This window comes from Leptopilina heterotoma, unplaced genomic scaffold, assembly GCF_015476425.1.
Source record: "Leptopilina heterotoma isolate Lh14 unplaced genomic scaffold, ASM1547642v1 Lhet_1354, whole genome shotgun sequence".
In the NCBI taxonomy this organism is placed as follows: domain Eukaryota; kingdom Metazoa; phylum Arthropoda; class Insecta; order Hymenoptera; family Figitidae; genus Leptopilina; species Leptopilina heterotoma.
Genome location: NW_025110855.1, coordinates 49,393 through 57,855, shown reverse-complemented (window position 1 = coordinate 57,855; position 8,463 = coordinate 49,393).

Genomic DNA, 8,463 nt, shown 5'->3' with positions numbered 1-8,463 from the left:
TAAAAAATGATATAGATTGCTATTTAGTAAAAAAGTATTTGCTATTGTTTAAATTGTATTAAAAAACTTAGATGCATAGTTTGGGGACCTGCATCAAATCGGAGTTTTTAAGCGAAGAATATATTTGTTAAATATTTGAACCCTTTTATCAACTAACTAATAAATAAAGTAAGAAATGTTATAGATTGCAAATTAGCTAAAAAGTATTTGCTATTGTTTAAATTGTATTAAAAAACTTAGATGCATAGTTTGGGGACCTGCATCAAATCGGAGTTCTTAAGCAAGGAATAAATTTGTTAAATATTTGAATCCCCTTAAAAACTAACAAATAAATAAAGTAAGAAATGTTAAAGATTGCAATTTAGCTAAAAAGTATTTGCTAAAGTTCAAATTTTATTAATAAACATAGATGCATAGTTTGGGGACCTGCATGAAATCAGATTTTTTAAGTTAAAAAATATCTTAGATAAACATTTAAACCCTGTCATCAACTGACTAATAAATAAAGTAAGAAATTTTATAGATTGCAAATTAGCTAAAAAGTATTTGCTAATGTTTAAACTGTATGAAAAAAGCTAGATGCATAGTTTGGAAACCTTCATCAAATCGGAGTTTTAGGCTAAAAATATATTTGTTAAATATTTGAACCCTCTTATCAACTAACTAATACATAAAGTAAGAAATGTTATAGATTAAAAATTAGCTAAAAAGTATTTGCTAATGTTTAAATTGTATTAAAAAAGCTAGATGCATTGTTTGGGGACCTGCTTCAAATCGGAGTTTTTAAGCTAAAAGTATATATGTTAAATATTTGAACCCTCTTATCAACTTACTAATAAATAAAGTAAGAAATGTTATAGATTGCAAATTAGCAAAATAGTATTTGCTAAAGTTCAAATTTTATTAATAAACTTAGATGCATAGTTTAGGGACCTGCATCAAATTAGAGTTTTTAAGCTAAAAATATCTTAGATAAACATTTAAACCCTGTCATCAACTGACTAATAAAGAAAGTAAGAAATGATATAGATTGCAAATTAGCTAAAAAGTATTTGCTAAAGTTCAAATTTTATTAATAAACTAAGATGCATAGTTTAGGGACCTGCATCAAATCGGAGTTTTTAAGCGAGGAATAAATTTGTTAAATATTTGAACCCTTTTATCAACTAAGTAATAAAAAAAGTAAGAAATGTTATAAATTGCAATTAAGCTAAAAAGTATTTGCTAAAGTTCAAATTTTATTAATAAACTTAGATGCATAGTTTGGGGACCTGCGTCAAATCAGAGTTTTTAAGCTAAAAATATCTTAGATAAACATTTAAACCCTGTCATCAACTGACTCATAATTAAAGTAAGAAATGATATAGATTGCTATTTAGCAAAATGTATTTGCTATTGTTTAAATTGTATTAAAAAACTTAGATGCATAGTTTGGGGACCTGCATCAAATCGGAGTTTTTAAGCGAAGAATATATTTGTTAAATATTTGAACCCTTTTATCAACTAATTAATAAATAAAGTAAGAAATGTTATAGATTGCAATTAAGCTAAAAAGTATTTGCTAATGTTTAAATTGTATTAAAAAAGCTAGATGCATAGTTTGGGGACCTGCATCACATCAGAGTTTTTAAGCTAAAAATATATTTGTTAAATATTTGAACCCCCTTATCAACTAACAAATAAATAAAGTAAGAAATGATATAGATTGCAAATTAGCTAAAAAGTATTTGCTAATGTTTAAATTGTATTAAAAAAGCTAGATGCATAGTTTGGGGACCTGCATCACATCGGAGTTTTTAATCTAAAAATATATTTGTTAAATATTTGAACCCCCTTATCAACTAACAAATATATAAAGTAAAAAATGTTATAGATTGCAATTTAGCTAAAAAGTATTTGCTAAAGTTTAAATTTTATTAATAAACTTAGATGCATAGTTTGGGGACCTGCATGAAATCAGATTTTTTAAGCTATAAAATATCTTAGATAAACATTTAAACCCTGTCATCAACTGACTAATAAATAAAGTAAAAAATGATATAGATTGCTATTTAGTAAAAAAGTATTTGCTATTGTTTAAATTGTATTAAAAAACTTAGATTTGATGCAGGTCCCCAAACTATGCATCTAAGTTTTTTAATACAATTTAAACAATAGCAAATACTTTTTAGCTAATTTGCAATTCATAACATTTCTTACTTTATTTATTAGTTAGTTGATAAAAGGGTTCAAATATTTAACAAATATATTCTTCGCTTAAAAACTCCGATTTGATGCAGGTCCCCAAACTATGCATCTAAGTTTTTTAATACTTATTTAAATTGTTATAAACAATATTAAATAACAAATTATTATGTAACTTATATCGGAGTAGCCTCTTGAGGGGGAGGGGGGGGTCAAGCAATTGACTACGACAAGAGGAAAAAATGGCGCTAATACATGTAATAGCGTACTACATGGGGGAGGGGGGGGGGTCAAAATTCCCAAAAAAATGGGGCTACGTGGTTTATGGACGGCCCCTTACGAAAAAATCCTTAAATCGCACACTGGGTGTGCGACACCCGGGGACTTTTAAGTGTGTTCTTTAAGCTAGAATAGGATATTATCTTTTTGAAAAATTATCTTATATTGCTCAGTACATCTATTTTGAAGGAAAATAGGTTTCATAATGATTTATTTAATATTAATAATTAAAAAAGAGTTTTTTTAAACTACTGAAATCACCTTAAACCAAAAACAGGGTGTCAGACAAGCAGAAATTTTTCGCCGTCAACTTCATAAAGTTATCAAATACACAAAGACACTTGACAGACTAATATCAATCACGAAACATGAAGTTAAGTACAAAATGTACTGTCCAATATTAACACATGTTCAATTTTTACAAATTTAAATGAGATATTAGAGTAAAAAGCTAGAATATGGGTGTCGCACACCCAGGCCCGTGCAGAAATTAAAATGTGGGCCTGATAGGGTACTGGACAGTTTTCCCGATCTCTGGTGTGGCTCTAGGTAGAGAAACTGACCAGTGCCCGACTAGTGTGTGACGCTGTTCCCGACCAATGCCCTACTTAGGGAAAAACTGGTCAGGGCCTCGTCAGTTTTTCTTAAAATTGCCCTATTTTGTGAGGCTAATTTTATTCAAAAGAAATTACAATAAAATTACTGTAATTAAAAATATTATTATATTAGAAACATAATGAACATATTCATTATATATACAACATATTTATACATAACATAATAAGGTATTATAGTCATTTTGACTAATTTAAAAGTGAAAATGATAAAAATAATATAATTTAAAGAATAGAAAAACTTAAAAAATTTTGAAAAATATAATTTTTGGTTTTATGATTAATTCATTTTTCTTTTGGAGGTTGTCGCTCCTTTCTGCCTCCTTAATTTTATAATATTAATAAAGGTTATATTTTTGATTTCAAATGTATAAGTAATAATTAATATTTATTTAATAAATATTTTATTCAAATTTATTAATTATGTTTAAAAAATAGTTATTAAATATTGAAGGTGTTAAATTCAACAATCTCTCCGAATAATTTTCTCACTTTAAGCTAATATAATATAAAATAATTATTATTATTAAAATAATATAATATATATATATATATATATATATATATATATATATATATATATATATATTATTAAAATTCATTAAGTATATAATTTATTAATAATTGTTTATTAATTATTATTTTTTAAATTCATAATTTTTATTTTTAAATAAATGTATAATAATTAATTATTTAATAACTATTATTATTCGTTATTTATAATTTAGTTGTTATTATTAATAAATAAACTTTATTATAATATTGTACTTAAAGAAAAAAAATTATATGTATTTTCGTTTTTTAAATATATTACCATAATTATTTTGTAAAGTGTTTTAAAGGAACACGCTTTTTTAACTTAAATAACTGTTTTAAAAAAGTTAATTTTAAAAAATTAAATTTATTTACAAGCTTTTAAAACGAGAAAAACTGTCGAGGCCCTGATCAGAGCCCTATTTTATATCTAGTGAACACCCCACTTAGGGTTTTGGCCAGAATTTCTGGTCAAACCCATAAGATAAAAAAATTCTTAAAAATGTAGTATAATTACTCCGTTTAATTAATTTCTTCAATTGTTTATAATTTTATTATGGGAACTAATTTAAAAAACTTAATTCATTCACACTTTATTTAAACGAGGAAAACTGTCAAGGCCCTGATCAGAGCCCTATTTAATATTTAGAGAACACCTCACTTGGGGTTTTGGCCAGGAATTCTAGTCAAACCCCTAAAATAAAAAAATTATTAAATAACTAAAATAATGATTGCCTTTCATTGTTAATAGCTTCTACAACAAAAAGGAATTCTAAAACCTTTATTAAAAAAAAAAATTTTAATAGGGAAAACTGTCGAGGCCCCGACCAGAACCCTGTTTTAAATAGGGCAAAGTGGGGCATTTTCTGCACGGGGGGTGCGGTTGAAGGGTTAATGTTGATATTTCCAAGCATGTGAGTCCTTAGAAGCATTTGGGATAAATAATAATTAATTACTTTACCCAATTAATGGTATATTAGTCTCAAATAAAATAATGATTTATTATGAATATTTGATACAAACAAATCTGTAGTTCTTTGGAAAAATTATTTTCTTGATTCAAATAAATATTTGAATTAAAAGAACATGAATTACTGAATCAAGCAATCTTCATAATAATTGATTTGAAGCAATATTTATTAATTTGAATTATTCCATTTATTTGACCTAAGTAATGCAAATTTGGTAAAAATAACTAAGTAATAGATAATAGACAAATAAAATATTTAATTGAATCAAACAATTTTTTCCATTTTTATTATTAATATTGATAATAATAGTTTAATATACCGACAGATTAGCTCAGTCGGATAGATGCCTCGCTTGGCGGTCGTTTAAGGACCAAGGGTATAAGTATCCTTGATTCGCGCCCACTTGGCTTGGTATTTTTCCGGCACGTGAGAAAATCTGAGCGGGAGGTTTGACGTCGAGGTATAATGATGTGCACCGTCGATTATTGTCCGGTACACACCATTAGAACTCGACTGTCGATAAACCGGTTGTACTCAGGAGAGGTTTTCTACAATTTCCCTCTCCACTGGCGAGAAAACCCATTAGACGGGTGATCCAGGCAAATGCGAGTACTCCTAATTTTTAAGTCGCTCTTTAGGCGCAAAAATTTAGTATTAAGTAAAATTTAAGAAATGTTTGTAACAAATGTTCTACGGTTGTAAAAACACTTGTATAGCCAAGATTGTAGGCTTAAGACGGGTGTATAAACCCCACGATGGTCAGGGTTTTAATTTAATTTTCTACAATTTGAACTGTATAAAATATTTTTTGAATTGTATGTTGAATAAAAGTAGGGGAGGATGGGGCAAGAATAGTTAGGTAAGACCTTTTCGGATCATGTTATAAAAAATAAGTAAATTTTCGTTTTCTTTATTTTATTGGATTTAGACTATTTAATATTGATATCTGAAAGTAATAACAATATGTTCCGAACATTTTCTAAATTTCAATATTGAATAAAAATTCGTCTGAACTAGAACCTGAAAGTTAACCAATTTTCTTCAGACGACCACCAATTTCTTGGTCAATAAGCTTCATTTTTCCGTATATGTGACCTGGTCTATGAAAAGGGACCTTACGTGTCAAGAAATCATTTTTTACTTTTTTGTTGATTCGGATAGGGTTTGAAATGCTCTTTAAGATGGTGAAAACCAAAAAATCATAAGTTGATTAAAAGTTTTTAAAAAAAATTTTAAAGTTAAAAAAACAAGAGTAAAAATACGAAAAAACTAATTTTTTTATTATACAAATTAAAATAACGAAGACGATAATTTTTTTATTATTTAGAAAAGTTGACAGTTTCTTTGACAACTGTCAACAGTTAAAATTCAAATTTGTTATCATATTCGTAATCAGCGAAAAAAACCCTTACAAACATGTGTCAATTATTTATACTTATTGTTGCAAGTTAGAAAACTTAGATTATTTTTTCTATGTTTGGGGAGTTTGTTATTAATTTATATAAACAATTAGTAAAAAAAAATTTCATTACTTGTATGTTATTTATTTAGATACTGTGATTCACGGTGAAGAAAATAAGCCTAAATTGATTAAAAAATATTAATATTTAAAAAAGTTTCAAGGGTTTTTCTAAGTTAAACTTTAACTGCTGTTTTCTCGAAAACTTGTTTTCGCACGTAAGGTCCCTTTTTACTGTCCAGGTCACATATAATTACGCACCATTGTGTATATCAACCTAAAAAGAACAATTAAACATTTTTTTATAATTTCCAGTCGCATTAGCAGGATTTTTCCGTGACAAACTAGCTCTAACTATTCTTGACCCATGGGGGAGTACGGAACCCATATTTCAATTTTTCTTAAATTTTGTGAAACAACGTGAATTTAATTGAAAATAAATACGATATTCGTGTTCAGCAAGAATATAATAAAGCGTGATTAAGATTACGTTGACATTTTAGAAAAATAGGTGTTTTATAAAAATAAACTCCTAACTTCGCAAATGGTGGCAGATTGACTTCTAATTTTTACTATCATCTGTTAGGGGTCGTCCATAAGCCACGTAGCCCCATTTTTTGGGAATGTTGACCCTCCCCCCGTAGTACGCTATTACATGTAGGGGAGAGTGGGTCAAGACGGGATACTTAAGGTTTAAAGCGCAAAAAAACGAAAATTATTGAATATATACTTTATTATTATTTTTAATTATCATTTTTGGAAATTAGTCTTTCGTAAAAAAGGCGTAAAAAGGCTATCTGTTTCTTAAAAAAGCTTATTATTAATAATATTGAAAAAATTGCAAATCTCCCCATCTTGCCCCACCGGCGGGTAAGATGGGGTACTAACAAAAAACAACCTATTTCTGTCGACAAATTTTACAAGTAAAAGTTGCATCTTCATCTTCATGCATAACTGCAGTGAGCCCATTGACCACAGACAAAAAAAGCAGGCCAGCCTTCATTTGAGTCTAAATAATAACCATTACAATAGAGACAAGGTGTATTTTCCACTTTACCATCGCTAATTATTGATGATTTAACCTGACAAGCTTTTTTCTTTTTGGTCATTCAGTCTTGATTTTAGTAGTTTTCTTAACTTCTCTCATTTCTCTTTTTTTTGGTTAATTTGTGAACCCCGTCTTGCCCCACTCTTCCCTACCCCATCTTGCCCGCACCTACGAAATTTAATAAAACGATTAATTACTGCAATTTACGATTCAACAAAGAAAAAAAACATATGCTTCTCTTCTTCTGTAACCCTTGACAGTTAGAAAAAAATTTATACAGTTCATTAACTGTTATTATTAAATAATAAACGCCTCCTAAAAAAAGTGAAAAAATGACAAGAAAATCGTCGAAAACAGTTTTTTTAGTAAAACAGATAAAAGATTTGTTCTCATGGCTTTTAGGTTTTATAAACAAGAATCTATCGTCTCGGTGCAGTATTGTGTAAAATATAATCGCGATTGGTAAATTCGTTTGTTAAATAGGGCCGGTACCCCGTCTTATCCGCTACCCCGTCTTGCCCCACTCTCCCCTATTAGCGCCATTTTTTCCCTTTGTCGTAGTCAATTGCTTGACCCCCCTCCCCTTCAAGAGGTTACATGGTTTATGAATGGCCCCTTAGTGTTAAGACACGAAAATATCATGAATGTTTTAACGTTTAACATATTTCTTAGAATTGTTAAAATTTCGACATCCATTCTTACATTTGTGGAACGCTATCAGATTTAATTTTCTAAATATTATTAAAAAAAAAATGAAATTAGTGTGAAAAATACTTAATTGAAGTATTATTGTTTCTGTTTGACAATAACTGTTACTATTTAGAAATATGATACAAACCTTTTTAAAAAAATCTGCCCGCGCAAGCGCGGATACATTCTCATCCGCGCTTCGCGCGGGAGCTCGCTTCGCTCGCAAGTTTCAGCGCGCCTCGGGGCGCGCGAATATTGATCGTCGCGCTTCGCGCGCAAATGGCTCGCTTTGCTCGCGGTGGTCTGCAATTGTTGTGCATTATTTGTGTTCTTGTTTTCTTAAAGTTACTACGACTTTAAGGATTACATTCTCATCACATGTTTTTGTTTGCTGATGATTGCGAGATTAAGTGGATTTAAATGTATATTTTTGGTCTTGATGATTAAAATTGTGAAGTTATTTTTTATTATAGCAGAAACATGATTTGCAGAAGCAGCTAAAATATTCTTAAAGTATTAGTATCAAGTTGTTTGTGTAGTGTAGACCGGAGCGAAATGGCTAACTTTTTTTATTGGCTAATTACGAGATTAATTGGGATTAATTTTAATTTTTGGGATCGTTGAATACGATTGCGAAATTATTTTTATTACTACTTTTCTTTGTAGAAACATGGTTAGCTGAAG